A 24,250-nucleotide genomic window follows, 5' to 3' on the forward strand; every position below is an offset into this window, starting at 1 on the left:
GAAGTTTCTTCCCATCCTAGCAGTCTTGATAGCAGTTTCTAATGTTTCATACCTCTATGACAAAGAGGATGAGTGCTGGTCACAGGAATGAGGTGGGAGGGAAAAGGCTGTGGCAAGCTGATGAAGCCTCCTGACTGCCTGTCCCAGTGACAGTCACTGGATCAGAGAGGTTTGCCAATTCCCACAGGGTCACACAGCACTTGAGTTTCTAGATTTGTGACTCAAATAATGTGAGTGGTCTAATTACTTAACGTGGGTAAAGTGCGTAGAGATGATCCCTAGATAAAGACAAGGGAGAGCCAGGCTCATTTTGTGTGAGTAGCACTGCCTGATGCATTTTCTGCCAGCCTCCAGGGTGATGGGGCTCCCAGGGGGCCCTTCAAACAAGAAAAGCAGGAAATGTTAAGGCATGCCTGCCACTCTCCTGCAAAAGACCCTCCAGCAACTTTGTATTGCAACAAGAATAAACTCCAGACCTGTCACCTCAGCCCACAAGACCCTATGTGCTCAAGACTCTGCCCACCCCCTACTCCCCCCTCTCTGCTCCTCTCCCCCTGCCTGCCATGTGCCAGCTTCTTTATTTTTTTTTTAATTTTTTTTAACGTTTATTTATTTTTGAGACAGAGAGAGACAGAGCATGAATGGGGGAGGGGCAGAGAGAGAGGGAGACACAGAATTGGAAGCAGGCTCCAGGGTCTGAGCCATCAGCCCAGAGCCCGATGCGGGGCTCGAACTCACGGACTGCGAGATCGTGACCTGAGCTGAAGTTGGACGCTTAACCAACTGAGCCACGCAGGCGCCCCAATGCCAGCTTCTTAAACACATAGAGCCCTTCCAGCCCGGGGGCTCTAGGGCAAAGAGTTCCCACTGCCCGGAACACATTCCCCCCCCCCACCCCACCCCCAGCACATGCACACACTCGAACACCATACTCTTCTCATCCTTCAAGCCCCAGCTTTAGAGGGCCCCTTCTCAGAGAGACCTTCCTCGATCAACTTGGCTGAAGCACTCCATGTTCTTCATAGCACAGATCACAATCTCTGATTTTATGTGTTTACCTCCTTTTTCCCATTTCCTTCACTAATGTTTGAACTCCACGGAACTGAAGCTTGTGGCTGTGTTTTCACCCTTAATTCCCAGTCCCAAGTATAGTGCTTCGCACAGTAGGCACTTAATATTTGGTTGAACGAATGCTGTGTGGCCTCTAGCAAGGTGCTTCCCTTCTTTGGGCCTCTGTCTCCCCACGTGTGAAAAGCAGTGCTTGAACGGGGTGCTGCTGGGAGCCTTTAGAGCTCTGACTACGGGTCTGTGACTAATATCTGGGCCTCGGGCCCAGGAGTGAGCCTAGTATGTTACAGCACTGTGGCCCTGCACACAGCACACTGGTTTAATCGGGCAGCAGACACCCTGTCATTTTGTGTTCTGCTGTCCCTCCTCCTCAGTCCCTGGGCTGGGAACCATGCTGTCAGATTTTCAGGATGATCTATGCACAGCCACCTGGGTGAGGCTGGTCAGTCTGGAAGCCCAAGGGCCAAGAGGCCTTGTCACTGTCCTGATGTGAAAGACTGCAATCTTTGGGAGTTTTCATCAAATCCTATAATCTCTGGACGTTTGGCCCAGCCCTCTGCCTTAAAGGTAACTGCCTTCTAAACTTTGCTCACTAGTGGTCATGGTCACCTGGGTTCTACTTGTAGTGCTCAGAATAGGGGCCTTGCTGGCTCTTAGGGCTGCTCATCTCACCAGTGAACAGCTTTAGGAAGTCCTTTAATCAGATGGTTGGTGGAACACGAGGCAGTGTAGCATAGGGGCAAAAAGTCTGGGCTGTAAGCCAGGGGGTTTGCAGAATCCCAGCTCTGTAACCTACTTGCTATGTGAGCCTGAGCAAGCCATGACCCCTCGCTGTGCCTCTGTTCATCTTCTGCAAAATAGGGAGAACCCTCATCAGGCTGTTGAGAAAACCATAAGCATTAATAGAGTGAAGGTGATAATGTCGGTTTCTGTTAACTGCTACCTGTGAAGTGTTCTTGTTGTTATTATTGTTTTTAGATCTTCTTGGACTCTGTTCTTTGTGTTGATCGATTTGTTTGCAAAAGAGATAGTGGGGCCCAGCCCAAACACACAGGGCTGGGAACCTAGGGGGTGGGCTCGCTGGTATCTATGAGAATATCCACTTCATTGTTCCAGGCCTCAGGACCCCACCTGAAAAAAGGAAAGAGAAAAATCCCTGTCTTGCTTCTTGTCAGAGAACTGATGTATAGATCAAATGAGAAATAAACAAGGCAGCTTTGAGAAGTAAAAAAAAAAAAAAGCTCTATAGATATGAGGGATTCATCTTATTTTTTAATAAAGTTTATTGATTTATTTTGAGAGAGAGAGCAGTGGAGGGGCAGAGAGAGGGAAAGAGAGAATCCCAAGTGAGCTCTGCATTGTCAGCATGGAGCCCGATGTCGGGCTTGAACTCACCAACCAGGAGATCATGACCTGAGCTTAACCAGCTGAGCCACCGACATGCCCCTCTTATTTTATTAGAGAGCTCTTTCCTCTTTTAGCAAAGGCACATTAGCTCCAAAACAGCAAAATAGCTAAACTCAACCTATTTGGCAAACAGTGTGTTTTTGATACTTGTTGTGAATTTGAAGCTAATCCCTTCAGAATCTTCTTTCGTTAATGTACCAGAGCAAACAAATTTGAGAAGGATTTATTTATAAGCCATTTGGTACATTCCTACAGGATGTAGAGCTCGGTTTGGCTGATTTCTGGTGTCTTTGCTTATTGTTGTTATTTCTTCCCTTTTTCTTCTTCAGGGATTTGGTTTGAAGGACCCAGGTGAGGTGTGTTCATTTTGCAAATGTAGGCAGAACACAGTAGCCCTGCATGATTTCAGGAAGCCTGGTGTGATCTCTGTTCGACCCCTGTCATGCCTTGGGGGCCTACAGCATGAGGAAGCCCCTAGAATCGACTTTACTGCACAGATCAGAAACAGAGGCCCAGAGAGGGGAAGGCATTTGCCCAAAGTCACAGCTGGTTAATGGCAGAGGCTTGACCAGGTAGCCAGGTCTCTTGACTCCAAACCCTGTACTCTTTCCAACAGTTCTATGGAGTCTTGCAGTTTCTCTAAATTAGCTTACTGTGTCTCAAAATCTTGTAATTACATAGGGGTTCACATGTGTCAAAACTCACTGAACTGGGGGAGGCTGGCTGGCTCAGTCAGTGGAACATGGGACTCTGGATCTCAGGGTTGTGGGGACCCATGTTGGGTATAGGGATTATTTATAAATAAAATCTTTTAAAAAAAGAAAAGAAAAAGAAGAAAACCTCTCATTGAATTATATACTTAAAATCTGGACAGTATATTGTTTTAAACTTAACTCACGTTTTTAAAACGATAAAATGGTGAGGCGCCTGGTTGGCTCAGTTTGTTGGGCAGCCGACTTCAGCTTAGGTCATGATCTCGCAGTTTGTGAGTTCTAGCCCTGCATCGGGCTCTGTGCTGACAGCTCAGAGCCTGAAGCCTTCTTTGGATTCTGCTGTCTCCCTCTCTCTCTGACCCTCCCCGCTCACACTCTGTGTCTTTCTCTCAAAAATAAATTGACATTAAAAATTTTTTTAAATAAAAAAAATGATAAAATGGTGTGGCAGAGTCCTATTTAATGAAGGAGGCAGTGTCTAAGGCCAGCATTAAGGCAGAAATAATGTAAAATGTAAAGGACTCAAGAAAAGCCCTTAGGAAGGCAGCATGTCAGAGCCAACATGGTCTCTCAGCTGTGTTTCTGTGGGCATTGCAACAGCCTGCTGCTTCTTCAGAAGGTCCAGATTAGATTGTGGCTGGCATGTAGGGCTCAGGTTGTGAGAGAAAGAATGTATCTCTACAAAAGGATGATACTCAGCCTGGTGAGAGGCACATGTGGAGACCAAGACTGCTAAGGGAGGGGTGCCTTTGTGGCTCAGTCGGCTGAGCAGCGACCTCTTGATTTCATGGTTCATGGGATCGAGCCCCATGTCAGGCTCTGAGCTGACAGCAAGGAACCTGTTTGGGATTCTCCCTCTCCTTCTCTCTCTCTGCCCCTCCCCCGCTCACACACGTGCACACTCAGGAGTGGTCTCTCTCTCTCTCTCTCAAAAATAAATAAACATTAAAAAAAAGAAAAAAAAGACTGCTAAGGGAATGGTGGTTTATGGTACCACATCTCATACACACACACAGATCTCCCCGAGCAGGTGCCAGAGCAGGTTAAGGGAAGGCCTGGATCTGGGGACAAGGATCTGAGGGTTTCTGGAACCCAGCATGTGACTTAAGTCAGGGGGATTTCAGCCTCTAAGAGGGAGGGCTGAGGGGAAGGGGTTGGAGCAGGGCTGGGAAGCCGAATGATGGAGAACCCTTCATTCAAGATGAGAGGGCAGTGGTGGGGAACTGAGGAGATAAACAGGGAAGGAGGAGATAAACAGCTGGAAGACATCAAAGAGAGAGACGTTTGAAGGCAGCTTAGATTTTGAGCAGATATTAAGTACATAGGGTTGTCACCTTCTACAGCATCACAAAACTAATAAGCATCCTTTAATAAATAAACACCCTAAAGTTTGGAGTGATGGAGGTGGAGGATGTTAATCCACAAAGCATAATATGTTTAATGAGATTAGATTTGATAAGTTTCAGAACAGTTTGTTAGTTGCTTATATATAAAAAGGAAGATTCCACACTTCTCAGTGTCAAAGAGTTTGTTCTTTTGAGGACTTTAAACATTTTCCCTAGAATTGTATTAAAACAATACATTTGTTCATCTCACACCCCTTAGGATGGCTACTATCAAAAAAGGATGGATGGATGGAGGGAAGGAAGGAAGGAAGGAAGGAAGGAAGGAAAACAAGTGTCGGTGAAGGTGTGGAGAAACTGAAGCCCTTGTACACTGCTGGTGGGAATATGAAATATTTCACTTACTATTATTAATTTCAAAAAATTAAAAATAGAACTACTATATGATCCAGCAATCCTACTTTTGTGTATATATTCCCAAAGGAATTGAAAGCAGGGTCTCAAAGAGATATTTACACACACACACACACACACACACACACATATATATATATATATACACACACATATATACACACCATGGGTATATACACCCATGGCCATAGCAGCATTATTCAAAATAGCCAAGAAGTGAAAACAACCCACATGTCCATCAATGGATGAATGGATAAACAAATGTGGTGTTTACCTACAAAAGAATATTATTCAGCCTTAAAAAGGGAGACAATTCTGGGGCGCCTGAGTGGCTTAGTCGGTTAAGCGTCCAACTTCGGCTCAGGTCATGATCTCACGGTTCGTGAGTTCGGGCCCCAAGTCAAGCTCTGTGCTGACAGCTCAGAGTCTGGAGCCTGCTTCAGATTCTGTGTCTCTCTCTCTGTCTGCCCCTCCCCCGCTTCTGCTCTGTCTCTTTCTCAAAAATAAACATTAAAAAAATTTTTTTAAAAAGAAATTCTGCCACATGCTACAACATGGATGCACCTTGAAGTCACTATGCTACATGAAGTAAGCCAGGCACCAAACAACAGATACTGTGTGATACCGCTTATAATGAGGCATCCAAACTAGTCAAAGTCTATCAAATCCATTGGCTGGCTCAGTCAACAGAGCATGCAATTCCCGACCTCGGGGTTTTACATTAAAAAAAATAATGAGGTAGTCAACAGAAAGTAGAATGGTGGTTACCAGGGACTGGGGAAAAACAGGGAGGGGGGAGCTATTTCATGGGCATAGAGTTTTAGATTTGCGAAATGGAAAAGCTCTAGAGATGTGTTTTACAACGATATCAATAGATGTATAACACTACTGAACTGGACACTTCAAAGTGGTAAATTTTATGTTAGATTTTTTTTATTACAACAACAAAAAACAAACAAGAAACCGATACATTTGCCTGTAGACCTTCCTTTACTCACTGAAAAGTAGTGGTTATAAAACAGCCTGTTCAGTATGATCCTATTTTTGTCAAATATCCTTTTCCACTTTAATATATATATTATCATTAGAATACACACTGGAAGATGAACAATAGGCTATTTCTGAGTACTTATTTTGTTTTTTCTACCATTTGTATTTTCTAACTTTTTTTTTTTATTTTTTAAATGTTTATTTTTGAGAGAGAGAGACAGAGACAGAGTGCAAGCAGGGGAGGAGCAGAGAGAGAGGGAGACACAGAATCCGAAGCAGGCTCCAGGCTCCAAGCTATGAGCACGGAGCCTGATGTGGGGCTCGAACTCACTAACTGTGAGATCATGACCTGAGCCGAAGTCAGACGCTTAACTGACTGAGCCACCCAGGCGCCCCTCTAACTTTTTTTTAAAGGAAGCGTTATATTATTTATTAAAACAATAATGAAAGCTTCATCCCATTCCAGTCCCTCTGTTTATCCACAAGATTTACAAAAGTGGAGGGGCGCCTGGGTGGCGCAGTCGGTTAAGCGTCCGACTTCAGCCAGGTCACGATCTCGCGGTCTGTGAGTTCGAGCCCCGCGTCAGGCTCTGGGCTGATGGCTCAGAGCCTGGAGCCTGTTTCCGATTCTGTGTCTCCCTCTCTCTCTGCCCATCCCCCATTCATACTCTGTCTCTCTCTGTCCCAAAAATAAATAAAGGTTGAAAAAAAAAATTAAAAAAAAAAAAAGATTTACAAAAGTGGAACTCACATTTCTGAGGTTTTATTGTATATATAATTAGAAATCACTGCTAATAATTAATTTTAAGATAATAATAGCAATAGTGATATTTCCTATGTAGGGAAAACTTAATCTGTGCTTTTTATGAATTATTCTATACAATAACTCTTCGAAATAGGTACCACTATTAAACCCATTCTGCAGATGAGGAAACAGAGTTAAGTAGCTGGTACAAACTCATTTATAAATGTCAGGGCTGGGGCGCCTGGGTGGCTCAGTCGGTTAAGCGGCTGACTTCGGCTCAGGTCATGATCTCGCAGTCCGTGAGTTCGAGCCCCGCGTTGGGCTCTGTGCTGACAGCTCAGAGCCTGGAGCCTGTTTCAGATTCTGTGTCTCCCTCTCTCTCTCTGACTCTCCCCCGTTCATGCTTTGTCTCTCTCTCTGTCTCAAAAGTAAATAAACGTAAAAAAAAAATTAAAAAAAAAACAACAACAAATAAATAAATAAATAAATGTCAGGGCTGTGTTGAAACCCACAGCAGTCTGATTCCAAAGCCCGTGTTTCTGATAGCCTGGGTATTCTGCTAGACCCACATGATGTACTAACCTGTCATCCTGTGCATGGGCCCCTTCAGCAGCCATGAACATATAATTTATGTGTTAAATTGTTCAGTCAGCACCCCTACCACTCTCCTGATGGTTGTAGGATATTTGTTTCACAGATAAGACAAAGGTCGACCTCCCTCCAGAATTTCCAGGCCACATTATGCTCCAGATGGGTCCAGACAGAGCCAATCCTGGGGATTCTGAGTGGTTTGGGATTGTGGGACTATATCCAGGGCATTCACCTTATCCACTTAGATACTAACTCCACTGCCCACTACAACCAAGAAGGACACACACCCCCCTCCCAGGGCCATCTCCAACCTGAGGAGAGGGCAATGGGCAGACAGGAAAGGCTGTCAAATATGGTAACTGTAATAATATGATTTATCTCAAAAGAATGATTGTGATTATGTAATTAACACTTTTTATTCAAACATTTTCATCTCTAAGGATCTCTGAGAGTCTTACAGATTGTTTAAATATATACCACATACATTACTGGAGAAAAGTCTATGGTTTTAGAAGATAATTAAAATTCCTTTGCCTTTGGAATCAAGAGAATTGCCTATGGGAACAATATGATGCCCACCAGACACACGAACAGATCTAAACCCAGGAACTGTGAACACAGGGCCTAGAAAGGATCTTGAAGAGCCATTTGTTTAAAAAGGACAAATAAACATGTAATAAACATATTGGTACTAACCAATTTAAAACCCCCTGCTCATGGCAGAAATTATTAATCAATGACAGCATTCTTTCTCACTAAGCCTGGACTTATCCTCAGAATTGTTTTCAACATAGCATTCTAGGCAGCTACCACCACCTAATCAGTGTCAAACCCTATTTGCCATCCTGGAAATTAGTTCACTCTCATCCCTCCAATCTGATAGAGAGGGGACTGGAGTTCAGAGAGGTAAATTAACTTGCTCAAAGCTACACAGCCGGTAATGCAAAGCTGAGGTTTCCAAATTTTCACTTTTTTCTTAACCTCCCACCCCTGCCTTTTTGCTCTGTTCAAAATATAGTTGGTAGATTGTATGTTGTCCAGCAGATTCCTCTTTCTTGGATGACCTGTGTAGAATGCCCCTACCAATGATTTGCTGAGCGACACCAGGCCTATTGCTTAAAATCTTTGTGTGTTGGGTGTTTTCAAGTTGAAAAGGGAGACAGCAATCTGGATTCATGTTCCTGCCTCTTCTACTGGCACGCTGGTGTGCTCTTTTGAGGAATGTGAGCCGTTGCTAAAATTTCTCTGACTGTAGGGAAAGGGTCAGATATTTTGAGAGCACCTTCCCTAGGCAAGGTAATGTGCTCCTGCTGTGATGTGGTTTTGCTCCAGAGAGTATAAAAATGAAGTAGGACATGGGCTAGCTACAGTCATCTGGCCATGGTAAGGCAACTTGGAAGGAGGTGGCATTTGAGCAAGACTTCGGAGATCAAATGGACTGAATGTTTCTTTAATTAAAAAAGTAATACATGGTCATTACACAATTATTGGAAAAGACAGAATGTCAAGAGGCAAAATCACTCCTGTTCCCTTTACCCATAAGCTATGTCAACATTTTGTTTTATTTTTCTCTTCTTGTATCTTTACTCTATGCACAGATAGTTGGTTTTTTTCTCCGCTCACATGGTTGTTGATCTGTGTGTGTCATTTATATTTTGATTTTTAGAAGTTTTAATATACTATGAGAGTGCCCCACAACCCAGTAGTTCTACTAAGAATAACCAACAGAAATGTATACGTCTATATGTTCACCCAAAGGCATTGTGCAAGCATCATTTTCCAAAATAGCCCCAAACTGGAAACAACCTGCGTATCTATCAATAGAATGGACCAATAAATTATGCTGAATTCCCCAAAATGGAAAGTATACAGTGATGAAAATGAACTATCACTACACACAACAACATGGATACATCCACAAACATAATGTTGAGCAGAAGAAGCTGGACACAAGAGAGACACAATGACCCACTGATACAAAGTGCAAAACCAGGCAAAACTAACCATGGTGTAAGCCATCAGAACACTGTTTACGCTTGGGGGCAGGGCTAGTGAGTGGAAGGGACCATAGTGGGAGGCATCTCTCTGCAGGTAACACAGTATAAGCTCCTGGAGAAATGTATCAAGCTGTACATTTATTACTGTGTACTTTTCTACATATGTGCTATACATCAATAAAACATTAATTAATGAAGTGGTTGTAGGCAAATAAATCCGTCAGGTAGAGAGGGCCGAGGATGTCACTTTGAGCAAAGGAAATAGCACAAAGAAAGTTGCAAGAGTGGGAAGTGGAAAACAAGGCAGCTTTCTTGCAACATTGGTATTACAATATTTTGAATAAGCGAATGATCCCAAAACTTAGGCATTAAAAACAATCACACTTACTTGCTCATAATTCTGAAAGTTGGCGGTTTGGGTTGGGCTTAGCTAGATAGTGCCATCTTTTCTAAGGTCACTGAAGAGATTGTAGTCAGAGAGATTGACTTGGGCTATATAGCCCAAGATGGCCTGTGCACTTCACCCTTTTTGCCTGCTCAGGGAAAACGAATCTGGGCCCTTAAATACCTGTTTATTTTGCCAGCTGGCGGGATGCTCAGTTTTGACAGTAGAGGGTGCTGGGGAGATATTAGAGTAAGAAAGTGTTTCGCTTCCTGGTTTTAGTTGCCAGCTCACCACCCTCCCTGAGGCATGTGTGGGTCTCCCATGCCCAGCTCCTGCCGGGCATGGCTTCTCCAGCATCAGGCTCCGAGAGTGCACGTGGCCAGCAGTACCTGGCAGCCCGAGGCTTCCCCAGGAATCTCTCTTAAGTGATTTTGTATCAAAGTGTCTCTGATGAGACATTTCCCTATGAACGGCTTTTCTGGAACCCAACAGGACACAATTTCAGCAACTTTAAAAGAATGATTTCTGCCATGTCCACTGGCCTGGTGTGGTACCACAGTGACTTATCTGCCATTGTGTGGGCCACAGCCATGTCCTCTGCAGTGAGATCTGGATTTTGGCCTTGGGGAGGCTCTTCTTCAGGTGCTCTATGTCCACCCGAGGGATAGTGGCTGCTTCTTATGTTTGCTCTTGTTGTAGAAATTCTTTAGAGTTCTCTTTACTTCTTATTAGTCAGTCCCTTGTTACTCCAGCCCCCTGTTATAATTAATAATTCTTTATTTTTTAATTTTTTAAACATTCATTCCTGAGAGACAGAGCGTGAATGGGGGAAGGGCAGAGAGAGAGGGAGACACAGAATCTGAAGCAGGATCCAGGCTCTGAGCTGTCAGCACAGAGCCCGACGTGGGGCTCAAACCCTCTAACTGTGAGATTGGTTGTTGATGCTGGCTGTTGTCTGTGGCTTTCTCTCCAAATGTCTCCAGCAGGATAGTCTTGATTTTTTTTTTTTTTAACATGGCAGCTGGGTTCCAAAAGGTGAATGCTGAAAATGTAAGGACTCTGGAGGCCAAGGCTCAGATGTCCCCTAACATCACTTTAACTGATATCTATCGGTCAAAATAAGCCATAGAGCAAGCCTAGATTCAAAAGGAGGAAAAATAAACTCTATCTCTTGATCAGAAAAGTGGCAAAGTCACATTGCAAATGGGCACGGGCACAGGAATGGGAGGAACATGGCAGCCATCATTGCAAACAACCTACCATAGTTCAACAGCATCAGAAACAGCAGAATACTTTTTGAAAGTCTATTCCTTGACTCTACTCCAGAGCTGCCAAATCCAAATATCTGGGGTGGGATTTGGCAGTCTAAAATTTTAACACCCTTCCTCTTCCAGCCCCAGACCAGGTGATTCATACCCACAATAAAACTTGAGAACCATTCATTTATGCTCATACAGTATCTGTTCTCATTCATCACTTTAAAGATGTTATTACATTGCCTCCTGGCTTTCATTAGTTCTGTTGAGAATCTGTCAATTTCATTATTGCTACCTTCAAGATATTCCCCTTATTTTTGTTTTTCAGCATTTACACCATAGTAGACCCTAGTTCAGTTTTCTCTTTATTTATTCTGCTTGGGGTTTAAAGTGATTCTTAAATCTGTGGCTTGATGTGTTTCAGCAGGTTTGGAAAATTACTGACCATCAAAACATATTGTTTTCAGTATCACTTCATTTCTCTTTGGGTCTCTCTTCTCCTTCTCCCTCCCTTCACTTCCTTCCATCTCCCTCCTTTTTTTTCCTACTCCTCTTTTTCTCCCACTCTCCTTTGGGACTTCAATTACACATATTTAGACATTTTCACCATGTTTTATATGACTCTCTTCTGTATTACATGTGCTGTAGTCTGGGTACTTTCTACTGACTTGTCTTTCAGTTCACTAATTTTATCTTCAGCTGTGCTAATATACTTTGCTGTTACATCCATCTTTTAAAAATAGACTTTTAAAAAATTTATTTATTTATTTTGAGAGTGAGAGAGAGAGGTGGGGGTAGAGGCAGAGAAGGGGTGAGACAGAGAATCCCAAGCAGGTTCCATTCTGTCAGTACAGAGCCCAATGCAGGGCTCAGTCCCATGAACCATGAAATCATAACCTGAGTCAAAATCAAGAGTCAGATGCTCAACTGACTGAGCCACCCAGACACCCCTCCATCTATTAGCTTCTTAAAAAATTATTTTTAATGTTTATTTATTTTTGAGAGAGAGAGAGACACAGAGCCCCTTCCCACAATCAGGGAAGGGGCAGAGAGAGAGAGGGAGACACAGAATCCAAAGCAGGCTCCAGTCTCTGAGATGTTGGTACAGAGCGCAATGTGGGGCTTGAACTCACAAACTATGAGATCATGACCTGAGCCGAAGTCAGATGCTTAACTGATTGAGCTACCCAGGCACCCCTTGGCTTCTTAATTTCAGTTACTGTATTTCAGGCTTAGAATTTTCATCTGATTTGCCTTGGTAGATTTCCTTGGTAGTTCTCTGCTGAAATTCTCCATCCTGTCAATTAATTTCTTGAATATGTAAGTCACATGTTTTAAAGTCCATGTCTTATAATGCCAACAGCTGAATCTTCTGTGGACCTATTTCTATTATCTACTTTTAGTCTTGGTTTTCAGCCATTTAGTCTTGCCTACTGAGATGTCAGGTGATTTTTTTATTGAATGCTAGATATTGTGTGTGAAAAAACTATAGGAAAACTTGAGACCCCAAATGGTATTATCTTCCTTCAGAGAATTTTTTACCTTTACTTTTGGCAAGTAAGAGTCTTGTAGGTCTTGTAAGGGGTTTAATTGATTATATGCTAGTCTTCAGTTTTGTGGAGCTAGTCTGTTTCTGATTCGCCTCTCTTCCTAGGGTAGAATCTTTGTGGGGTTCCATTTGAAAGCTTGGGGTGTTTATTAGGGACAATCCTACTTGGTGGACCCTGAAATCCATTTTTTTTATATCTCAGTTTCATAACACCTTCAGATTTTCAGTCTCTGCTTACCTTCTTAATCATCTTGAGAAATGGCATATGCCTTGAAGGACAAAGTAGCAGCTGAATATGGGCCTTACCTCCCTGCATTTCTCTTATCTCTGGAATCTTGAGCCCTCAGGTCCATGTTGCTTTGGTAACACTCTAATACCTTCAAATACACACACACACACACACACACACACACACACACACACACACATTTATTTTGTCCACCTCTTTTAACAATTCTCAGTGGGAAGGTTGGTCTTCAATAAGCTATTCCATTATTGTTGGAAATACAAAATGCTTGCTCATCTAACATTTATGTTATATTTTTAAGTGGACAAAAACCATACCTTACCCCTCTCCATAGTGCCAGGGCCCCCTTGCTTTAAGTTCTTAATAGCACCATGGATAACAGTTATATATTGCTTTTACTTACGTAATTTTAACCTGTACACAGAAAAGAAATGACCCTTCTATAGTCCAAGGTATTGGACCCAGAGAAGACTTGCCCAAAGGTTCCCTGATTAAGGTCTACTAAGAAGTGAGTGGCCTACCTGGGTCTTGAATACAGAACCAGAACAGTGCTTTCCCCCACTCTACCAGATTGTTCTGTAATGTGATGGTCAAGACCATCATGAGTTTGGGTGTCAAATAGACCAGAGTTTAAATCCTGGTTCTGCCACTTACCAACTGTCCGGCCTTGGCCAAGTTACATGAACTCTTGGAGCTTTAGATTCCTCATATGGTAAAGTGGAGATGAATAGGAGCTACTCAAGAAAGTGCTACTGTGAAAATTAAAGTGAGCCAATGTGTATAAAGTACTTGGCAGGGTCACTGGGTCTGTAAATAGGAATTATTCTTTAGGGGGTGTCAGCATGATAAACAAGGTGCCTTAATTCTATGAGTTTCACGGGTAGTGCAGCAACCAATGATATCTCACCACTTTTCCCTCCCCAAGGGCTGGGGGCTTTACTCCCAGAGGAATCATGCAAAATACCCACCCCCAAGTCCTGCTGACAAGCTCAAACCCATGAAGGCTGGGGGGGGGGGGGGGCTGGGTAGTCTTCTTAGGTGTCTTCAGGACCTTATTGCCGGCTTCCCCCATGCTGAAGGCCTCCCTGAAGCCTGGTAGTCTGGGGTGGATGGAGAATCAGCAGTTCAGAAATCAGGGCAGCAGGGCTGAAAGACTCCAAATCTTTCTCTTCCACTAGTCCCCCAACAAGTCCCTATGGCAGAGCAGTTAAGAGCACAGAATCCAAAGAGAAACAGATTGGGTTCACATCTTAGCTTCGTCATTTCCTAACTTTGGGATCTTATTCAAAGCCCTCAATTTTTCTGACTCAGTTTCCTCATCTGTATAATGGAGTTGATAATAGTACCTACTTACAGAACTATTTGAAAGATTAAATGTGGCACAATAAATAGCATCTCTTATTTTTTCTCCTTTTATTTTTCCTCCAGAATATACTAGTCAGAAGGAGATAGTATAGCTAGAACTGGAACCTGTGTCTTTAGACTCTCCCTTTCCCCACTTTGCCCACACCACCCCTAAAATTTTCCTGCTCTGGGGTTGAGGCAGTATTTCCCAACTTTTCCTATCACAGTACATAATAGCATTTGGACATCCTCTGGACTATAATAATGAGGCTGCTTGAGGCCTGCAGGGGACTGTCTCATCAGATTTGGGGGCTCTGGCTCCAGAGCTTTGGAGCCAGGCTCCACCTGGCCACTTGAGAACTGAGGGCTCTGTATTTCAGCATACTTGTAACCTGTCACTGTCCCCCAGCTGAGAATCTTTCAGTTAAGATGTTGACAGTCTCCAGTAAGAGCCAACATTGCACTGCCCAAAAGTGACACATTAACCCATTGTTGGTAAATCAGTCCTGGACCAGCTAATTCAGTCTACGGGTAGGAGTCCAGAGGCCAGAGCCCAGAGCATGGAGATTGGGAAGAAAATCAGGCGTTGGCTCCAGTCCAGGCTCTGCCTCAACTCATGTGACCTTGGGCAAGCCATGACCCTTTTCTGGGCTTTACTTTTCTGTCTGAAGCAGAAAGGAATTAGACTAGAGGAAAAATCTACATGGTCCCTTTTGGCTCTGACATTCTAAGAATCAGGGATTCTATGAATTCCCCATCACTCAGCAGTATTCTGTTCCTGGTGACCTAGTTCCTGTCTCTGGTTCAGATTAGTGTAGCAAATAGTACTCTCTCTGACTGTGCAGGTGCTCCCAGCTTTCCCCACATGTTACAGGCTGGTCTCTGAAATTAACCCCTGCCTGGCCCTGACAGAGGGCAGAGCCACACCTACCCGGTGCCCCCATCAACGGAACTCCTCTGAGTCCCGTGCATGTTCAGCTTCCCCCTGCCCGCTAGCTCAGCCTCCGGGAGCATTCCTAGTGTCCCAAATCATCTCTTCTCCCCACAGCTCCCAGGGCTTGCACTACCATCTGGGCTCATGGAGAAGGCAGGGAAGACCAGCAGCAGAAGCACAACAGCCTCCCTGTAAGAGGAGGTAGGGATGCTAGGGAAAGGAAGAGTGTGGGGAGGCTAGAGGCAGATCCTCCGAGGAATCTGGGGTACAATACTCTGGAGGCTGGACTTGGACTGGTGTACAGGGAAGGGACACCATGGGCCTTGAAGCAGAATAAGGACATGGCCAAAACTTAAGGTCACAATGTGTTTGGGCTCCATGGAAGGCAGACTGGAGCAGAGAGAGAGAGAGAGAGAGAGAGAGCCTGGGGGCTGTTAGAGAACGCAGGCCAGAGATCATGACATGGCAGTAGGGAGAGCAAAGAGGAGGAATTAAGGGGGTGAGTTGGCAGACTGGGTGCCCGGTTGGTTGTTCCACCACAAATCTAACTGTATCGTGGGCTGGGTGACTGGAGTTACACTGTCATGGGCCCGAGGGACTATCTGCTTTGTTGGTATGGGAAACAAGACCTCAAGGAAGAGTTGAGAAAAGGGTCTCAGGCTTAGAGACAAATATATTAAAATCTCTTCAATAGTTCTTTATGCTTCTTAAAATGTTTTCTCACTTGGTCCTCCCAACACTTGTCTGTTTTGTAGATGGGAAGCTTAAGATCGTGGCACAATTAGAACCTCCAACTCAGATCTCCTAATCGTTGGCCCCGCACTTGGCCAGAGAAGATGTCTTTCCTGAACTGATGGGCAGGCAGAGGTGGTGGGAAGTTTGCCTCCGCCCAGCTGCTTCCCATTGCCTCCCCTGGGCTCCGCAGCCCCAAGCCTGCCTCCAGCACCTTCACACCCCCACTTGGGCTTTCTTTAATGTCCTATGAAGAGGTGGGTGGGGCCAAGTGCAGGTTCTCAACATTCAGACACAAACAGGCGATCCCTTATTTACAAAGGAAACTTACATGAATCGCTAACGTGAACTCAAATAAAAAAGAACCTGCTGAGGCTGAAGCAGAGGTCTTAACTGCTCCCACCATCTGGCAACCTCCGTGACACTTTCAGAATCCCCAGGGTTCCATGGCCCAGAGTTTGTAAACCACAGGACTGGAGAACTCCTACTTGAACATCCTAGAGTGAGGAATTCTCCGCCTGGGTCCACAAATAGAATTCTGGGGTCTCTGAACTTAAAAAATGAAAAATTCCGTATTCATTTTCACTAACCTCTAACTCAAGTTAAACGCTTTATTCCATTACAAATGTCGACAGTGACTAGAGTAATATTGACAGTTCCTGTGACCATGTCACTAAGAGAAATCAGATATTTTCCTATCACATTATAGTTGTCATAGATCTCACAAACTATCATTTATGCTCATCATTACTTTAAAATGACAATAGTTATTCTATCTGCTGCCAGATCTCATTTGTAAGTTAATAAAGAAGTATACATTATTATGCCATACAATTAAAAAAAATACCTTGATAACCATATTTCAATATGATTCGTTTTCTTTACAGTCCTGAGTATTTTCTTTAACGCATTTAAAAACATCGTGAAAAAGGGGTCCTTCAGACTTCACAGATTGCCAGAGGAGTCCATGGCATCAGTAGGTTAAGAGCCCCTGTCCTGGGACTTCTCTTTCAGAATGGAGGGGGCTGGGGAGCTTGATGAAGGCTGCCAAAAGAGGGCATGTAGGACCTAGGATCTCCGGAGGCCTTGTGCTCCGATGTGCACACTCTGAGCCTGAGGAAAATGAGACAGGAAATTGGGGCAGGAGCAAAGGGACTCTGAGAAGTGGAGCAGAAGCCAACAGGCCAGGCTGGCAGGACTCGGTCTAGTGGGACAAAACTGAATTCCTCAGCCCCAGTCCCAGCCAGGCTTCTGGGGGAGCCAGGACTTGTGGGCCCTCGTCTTGTTTCTCATTTCTCTGCCCAGTCTCTGTTTTCTTCTCTGAGCTACTATAGTGGAAGCAACAGTGGCCTTGAGGGGAAGAGCGACCCTGCTTCTGGATCTGACTCTTCCTTGCCTTGCTGAGGGACTCTGGGCAGGTCACCTCCCTTCCCCAGGTATGAGTGCTGGCGTAAGTCCTGCCATGCCCACAGTAGACATTGCTGATAGGTATCAGCGTGCGATCATTCCATGCAGCTTCAGAAGCCTTTTCGACACTCTACTGATCAATTGGAATTAGCAAATGAAGTGAAGCATATTTGCTATTATTGGACAAGATGATCTACACATTTCTATCTGTACTAGTCTGTGCCTCTAAAGATTTAATCCCAGGAACCCAAGTAAGACCCTAGATAGACGTGCAGACACCTAAAGCATGACTATTTCTCACTCATAGGCCTGTGTGTGTGTGTGTGTGTGTAACAGACAAAGATGGGCTGTGGATTTTCTCTTATGCACTCTATAGCAAAAATGGGGTCAGAATAGGACACTTGGATGGTGAAATCTCAGTCAGACTTCCTGGAAGAGATGAGCAGAGGCACATGGAAGTCAAACTCTGAGCAGTGTCGGGAATGGGCGTCACTCCAGGATCAGTACCGCCAGGCCCTACCTGTCCCCAAATGTCTCGTGTCACAAAATTAAGATCAGACATGTAGTGCAGCCGAGTGATGGTGACAAAGAGTGAACACCACCCACAGCTCCTAGTGTAATTTACGTGGACTCATGCACACAGCCAGGTGGGCAAGATGTCGATATGCTGGAGACTTGTGGCTTCTCTCCCAAACAGCACAGAAAGCCACTTAGAAAGTTATTTCAGAGTGTTAACTATCCCAGGTTACAGCTAAAGCCTAGACAAATGTTACAGCTTACTTAAGGTCATAGCCAGTTCAAGTGTTAGGACTGGGGCCCAGGTCTCTCCAGGCCTGTGGGGCCGGGCTGGTATCATAAATGAGACAGTGGGTTGGGTAGATGGGGATTGCAGCAAGCCAGAGGTCACATGTTCTATTGAAAGGCAGCAGCTGTGGGCGCCTGGGTGGCGCAGTCGGTTAAGTGTCCGACTTCAGCCAGGTCACAATCTCGCAGTCCGTGGGTTCGAGCCCCACATCGGGCTCTGGGCTGATGGCTCAGAGCCTGGAGCCTGTTTCCGATTCTGTGTCTCCCTCTCTCTCTGCCCCTCCCCCGTTCATGCTCTGTCTCTCTCTGTCCCAAAAATAAATAAAAAACGTTGAAAAAAAAATTAAAAAAAAAAAAAAAAGAAAGGCAGCAGCTGATAATCAGTTTAAGTTGATTGTTGGCATGGAAGGGTGTGGATCTATAGTGCCACATTCTCCTGATTTCTTTTTTTTTTCTTTTTTTTTTTTTTTTTAACATTTTTATTCATGTTTGAGAGACAGAGAGAGACAGGGCATGAGCGGGGAAGGGGCAGAGAGAGGGAGACACAGAATCTGAAACAGGCTCCAGGCTCTGAGCTGTCAGCACAGAGCCCGATGTAGGACTTGAACTCACGGACTGTGAGATCCCCTGACCTGAGCTGAAGTCGGATGCTCAACCGACTGAGCCACCCAGGAGCCCCACATTCCCCTGATTACTAAAGAGAAGTCAGAATCGAGATTTTGATATTAAATAGCCCCATTTTCACATGTGGTCATCTAAATTTTAAAAAGGCTAAAACAGGGGGCGCCTGGGTGGCTCAGTCGGTTAAGCATCCGACTTCAGGTCAGGTCATGATCTCCTGGTATGTGAGTTCAAGCCCCACGTCGGACTCTGTGCTGACAGCTTGGAGCCTGGAGCCTGCTTCAGACTCTGTCTCCCTCTCTCTTTGCCCCTCCCCTGCTCTCTCTCTCTCTCTCTCTCTCTCTCTCTCTCTCTCTCTCTCAAAAATAAACAAACATTAAAAAAAATTAAAGGGCTAAAACAAAATAAAACACTGTGTAGACCAAACAAATTGGATCTGGGGACGTTAGTATTTGGCCTGATTTGCACCTCTGGGTGGGACAGGCTCTAGATTTAGCTGTACACAGACCTGAATCACGGTTCTGCCATTTGTTAGCTGAGCAATCTTATGCAAGATGTGTAGCCTCCCTGAGTCTTGGTGCTTTCTTCTGTAAAATGGGAATACTAAAGTGGAACACCGTGAGGATTAAATGAGGTAATGAATTTTAAACACTTAGCACAATCATTCGACCAGAGTAGGTGCTCAGTAGATGTAGCTCCTCTACCAAAGTGCCTCTAAGCTTCATGGTGATGGATCAGATGGACCCCCAACCCCAAAGCACCCAGTCTATCCACCTCAGACTTATTTTCCTGCAAGGTCATGGTGCTCAGTGTCCATGCAACTAACAAGACACCCAAGGCTCTCAAACGTGCTCACACACAATCTGCATTCACCCTCAGGAGGATTTTGAGATGGATGCCAAGATTGGTTACCAAGGAAAGATGTTTAGGAGGCTTCCCTGGGGTGCAGCTACAACCTTCTAGTGTTGTTGAGAAGAGAGGCCTGCCCAGTGCAGGGGACTGGCTAATGAAACCTGATGGGGGCCTTCATAGCCTTAGAATTTTTCACCTTGAATTTTGTTAGCTCGTGTGTACAAATAGGCACACACATACACACTGTCACACACCATCTGTCCCGAGCCTGGGCCAGAGTGGCTGCTTTTCCTGCTCCTGGGAAGCTTCTATTCTCTCATTCTCCTGCAGGCTCACTGGGAGGGGAGGTACTGTCACAACCCTTGAACCAGCATTCCCTGAGCCGGATTTGCTCAGCAGGGAGCCTCGGGAGATGGACAGGGCAAAAGAAGTTCAAATGACCGAACAGGAGGGGCTTGATCCCTTGACTGGGCCCCCGAAGCAAGGAACAACAACACCCCCCACCCCCACCCCTGCACTCAGGGGCATGGACTGGTTCCAAAGACCCGCTGCTCCTCCGGCATCCTCAGGAGTTTCCTGCTGCCCCGGATGATGGCAGGGCTGGGAGGGGTTCCATTTTACGGATGGGGAGACAGACCCAAATGTCTTGCACTGAATCCGTTTATTCAGTCCTCTCTAAGGATCGGGAGCCCTCCCGACCTGGGACTCTAAGGGAACAAGTATGTGGGTTCTGAGTCCCTGTTGTAAGCTGCACCCCAACTTACCACCACCACCACTACCACTTAGCCAGCCAACTCTTTTGATTTTTCTCCACTCCCACCTCATTCTAGAATTTAGAAGACACTGAGGTAGAGAAAAGTGACTTACACCCAAGGTCACCAGTAGGTGTTAAAGTCTGAATGTGAACACAAGATCGTCTGACTCCGAAGCGTGTGCTCCAACCACCTATTAGACTGCCTCATACATGAGGGCCACATTCCCGGCCTGGGTTTCAGTTCCAGGAGTCATTAGAAAATACCATGACTCAGTGAGCTGTTTCCACCTGCTTTTTGTTTATATGAGTCTGTATTTCAAAAAGTCCCAATAAATGGGATTGTAAAAAAAAGTAAAAGAACTTAACAAGCAACCATAATCCATCACACTCAGAATAATTCTCTATCACGCAGGTCACATTTTATAAAACATCCATTACTCTGTTTCGTCAATTCTAAAATGCATGTCTGTGGGGGTTTTTTCGGTTTTTGAATTTGGGATGCATTTAAAACTCGGTGGACTCTGAGCTTCCAGGATATACACTATTTTATTTGGCCCTAGGAATCATCCTGATAGGCAAGCATTGTCAAGATTACAATCCCCATTTTACAGCTGGGAAAACGGAGGTTCAAAGGGGTTAGGCAACTTGCCTGAGGTTACAGAGCTAGTCAATGCAGATTAGCCCTGTGCCCTGATTCCCAGCACAAGCTGTGTCCACCCTATGCTCCTGGTCTCCAGGCTCTGTGCTCACACCTGCCTGTTTCCATCACCCCCCTGGCCGACCCCTAGCAGAGGCCTGAGAGACACCTCAGCTCTCCCAGGGTTGTCCAGCCTGTCAGAGGGGGAATGAACCCAGTGTGGGGTCTCCTAGGAGTGGTCCAACCCCAAATAGGAAGTTTGCAGGCCCATTTTCAACAATGGATCTCATGTATTGTAGAGGCCAGAGCCGGGCTTGGGGTGTGATGGCAGTGTTTCTGCCTGGTGCCCTCATAAACCACGCAAGCCAGATCCCACCTAAGGCTCCCCATTCTCTGAAAATTGCCCTATTTCTCATATTTCAAAAGGCCAAATGGAAAGCAAACATTGACTCTAGATAAGCTCGCACAGGCAGACCAAAACACCACATTTCTTTGCTTTTGGTTTAACTTATATCAGCTCAATGGTATCACCGCGGTTTGTTTCTGCTGACCAGAAAACACTGATTGGCTATTACACGGTCCCAATTAACAAAGAAGGGGAAAAACAATTAATGACATTATGTAACAGGTACAGCCTGGCAGACAAAAATCTTGCAAAACAATGGGTGTAAGGGGGGTGGGAATAAGAAAAGGAGAAAGCTGACATGGAGATCTGAGCTCCACATTTTCCCAGATGGGGAACATGAGGCTCAGAAAGCTGGAGTGACTTGCTCAAGGTCACACAGCAGGGCTGGAACCAGCACCCGAGGTTTCCGCCCCTCAGGTGGGAGCATTTTCCTACCAGGCCCTGCTCTGTTGAGGTTCGAGAAACCCAGACCAGTCAGGACTCACCAGGGTTTGTCGAAGGGGGTCAGGACAGGGAAATGGCTTCTCCCTCACACCTCTGGGCTCCTTCCTGCCGAGCAGTTGCCAAAGGCCACGCTGTCTTTCCTCCCTGGGCGTCTGCCAGGGCAGCTAGGCATGGGAGCCTTCTGGAAAGCCAGCTCTGGGCCAGGCGAAGGAGGCGTCTCTGAAGAAAGCACTCTCCCGGACATGAAACGACCAGGCCCTGGGGTCACAGAGTGGCCATGGAGGGCTTAAGTACACCTAAATGGCACAGCTGCCTCTGGCCCCCAGCAGGGAGCTCTCCAGGTGGCATGGCTGGTTTCCCTGCCAGCTGCTGGGTGCCTTTAAGAGAATAATTGCCGTTCATTGGCTGAGCGAGGCTCCCCCTACCTCTTTACCTGAGCAGGTGAGAGAAGCCAGGCTAGGGGAGGGCTGGGGACTCAGGTGAGAAAACAAACCGTGGTGACCAGCTGGCTCTCCCTTCTTCCACAGCGCTTCCTTCCCGGGCTTCCTTCCTTATCCCCGCCCCAACCCCAGGACCGGCTGGAGGTAAAGACCGGATAAACGTTCTGCAAAGTGTCTAGGGCCATTCAGTCCACAAAGCTTCACTATCTCACGGTAGCCCTAGACCAGAGTTATTTGTAGGTCTTCTCTTTTGATGGAGAAACTGTCTTTGGAGGGATGAAATGGCTTGTTCAGCTCACACGGCTCTTGGAAGGAATGTTGACAGGGGAGGATGGTATGAGGACCCAAACCTGAGTCTGTTGCTTTTGACTTTCCATACAGTGCCTCTGGACCACACCACCCTCTTCTCTGTGAGGCCTTTGGCAAGCCACTCACTGTCTCAGTTTCCACATCTGTAAGACGGTACAGTCATGCTTGTATGTTGTCTACACTCAATATATTGAGTGTATATTAGAGCTAAAAAGGACTTGGGAGATTATCTAGCTCATCCATTCATATAGCAGGCATTCATTCCTATTATGTGCCAGGCCTGTTTTAGATCCTAGGGATACACCAGTGAACAAGAAAGTCAAGGGGCTTATTGGGTTTGCATTCTAGAAGAGGAAAGATAGACATAAACCAGTAAACAGATTAGATAGGTAAAAGTACCATGAAGAAATAAAATAGGCTGATATGATAAAGTAATGGAGGGGTATTTTAGATTATCTAGTCAGCAAGGCCCTCTCTGAGGAGGTGATATTGAAGCTGAGACTTGAATAATAACAAGGAACCAGTCATTAGAAGGCTGGAGCAAGAGTATTCTAGGCATTGGGAGCTGCAAGTGCAAAGGCCCTGAGGCAGGTGTATTAGGAGAAGAGAAAGACGCTGCCATGGCTAGAGTATAGCCCAATCCTTGCACTCCCTTTTTAGTAAATAAGGAAATGATTCAGAGCAATGGCTTGCCCAAGATTCCCTCTTGCAAATTTCTCCTTCCTTTCTTTATTATCATTCATTATGGACGGAAACTGAAGTCTGGAGTTCATCAGCACACTTAATTTACCAATAAAACAATCATTCTATGAGCCTACACTGCTTTAACCTCACGCTTCCCCAACTCTGTAGACATGTGTCACTTCCCAAAGGGCAAGGGCTACGATTTTAAGAGTTTCCCACAGTGAGGAACCAAATCCTCACCAACAGAATATAGTACTAAAAATCCCAGCAGCAATGCAAACTGCCATACAGTGACATGGGGTCAGCACAGACCCTTCCCGGTGAATTCCTTTCCACTTCCACTTTCAGAATTTTTTACTCTGATTTTGAAAAAAAGGGCTGCCTGTTTTCAGTCATCGTATTGTGGTGGTAACACTGGGATTGTTATTCTGAAACTGTTGGATAGGTAGTGTGGGGTAGCCAGTGAGTTTCATGCTGGTGGTGTTGAGAACCAGGACTTTTGGTGTGAGAGAAAGGAGATAGAAGTGAAAGACGACAGGGGTTAAGTAAAAACTTTATAATCCTGGATTTAAATTGGAAGTTCCAGTATGAATTTCTGATGTAACTGATTTGAAAGCACATACCATATTCTCTAGCTCTGCCTATCGTTTTCAGGTCTAGAAACAACAACCAACACTTGAGTGAGCATCTTTAGTGCCCAGACTGTGGTCTCTAAATACTATTTCCCCTTAAAGGAACCCAGGTTTCTCAAATAAATAAATAAATAAATAAATAAATAGTTGATTCCAGCTTTGGGGCAGAAAATGTACGTGTTCATAGACTTTTAACACAAATCAAGGAAACCAGAGTCGTGGCAAAGGGACCCTGGAGTCCCACTTGCCAAAGTCCAGACAATTTCAGTCTAATTAACTGCAATGAATTGAAAATATCAAACACATTTAAATCCATGAGTTCATAATGATATTTTAAAAATAAACAAAAAACCTCAGCGATCATCTTTGGAGGATATTAGGAAATCAATTCATTATTTTGAAAATCAAGAGAGACAATTAAGCATTTATTCTGTCTTTCCTGTACGAACTGTGCTTCAGGCAACCAAGTAGTAGATGAGAAGAAGGTGCTTTTTATGTAAGCATTCCAATAAAGAAAAGGAAACAGGAATGAAGAAGGATTAACT

The 24,250-nt window shown here is 45.0% G+C and overlaps 2 long non-coding RNA genes across 3 annotated transcripts in view; one reads left to right on the forward strand and one right to left on the reverse strand.

Annotated features, from left to right (window-relative positions):
- The window catches only part of LOC102901291, a 69,618-nt gene that overhangs the window by 7,358 nt on the left and 38,010 nt on the right, over positions 1–24,250 (forward strand). Inside the window, exon 3 of one of the 2 annotated variants that reach the window (XR_006584687.1) lies at positions 15,739–16,575. The exons of the other annotated variant lie outside the window; for it this stretch is intronic. This is a non-coding gene — a long non-coding RNA (uncharacterized LOC102901291). Of the gene's footprint in view, positions 1–15,738; positions 16,576–24,250 lie in introns of those variants that run through there. 2 annotated transcript variants of the gene reach the window in all.
- Positions 1,747–22,435, reverse strand: LOC109503513. The gene is made up of 2 exons (XR_002162532.2): positions 21,682–22,435; positions 1,747–2,199 (listed from the first exon to the last, which is right to left on the reverse strand). It is a non-coding gene; the product is annotated as an uncharacterized LOC109503513 (long non-coding RNA).

Source organism: Felis catus, chromosome A1 (genome assembly GCF_018350175.1).
Source record: "Felis catus isolate Fca126 chromosome A1, F.catus_Fca126_mat1.0, whole genome shotgun sequence".
NCBI lineage: Eukaryota > Metazoa > Chordata > Mammalia > Carnivora > Felidae > Felis > Felis catus.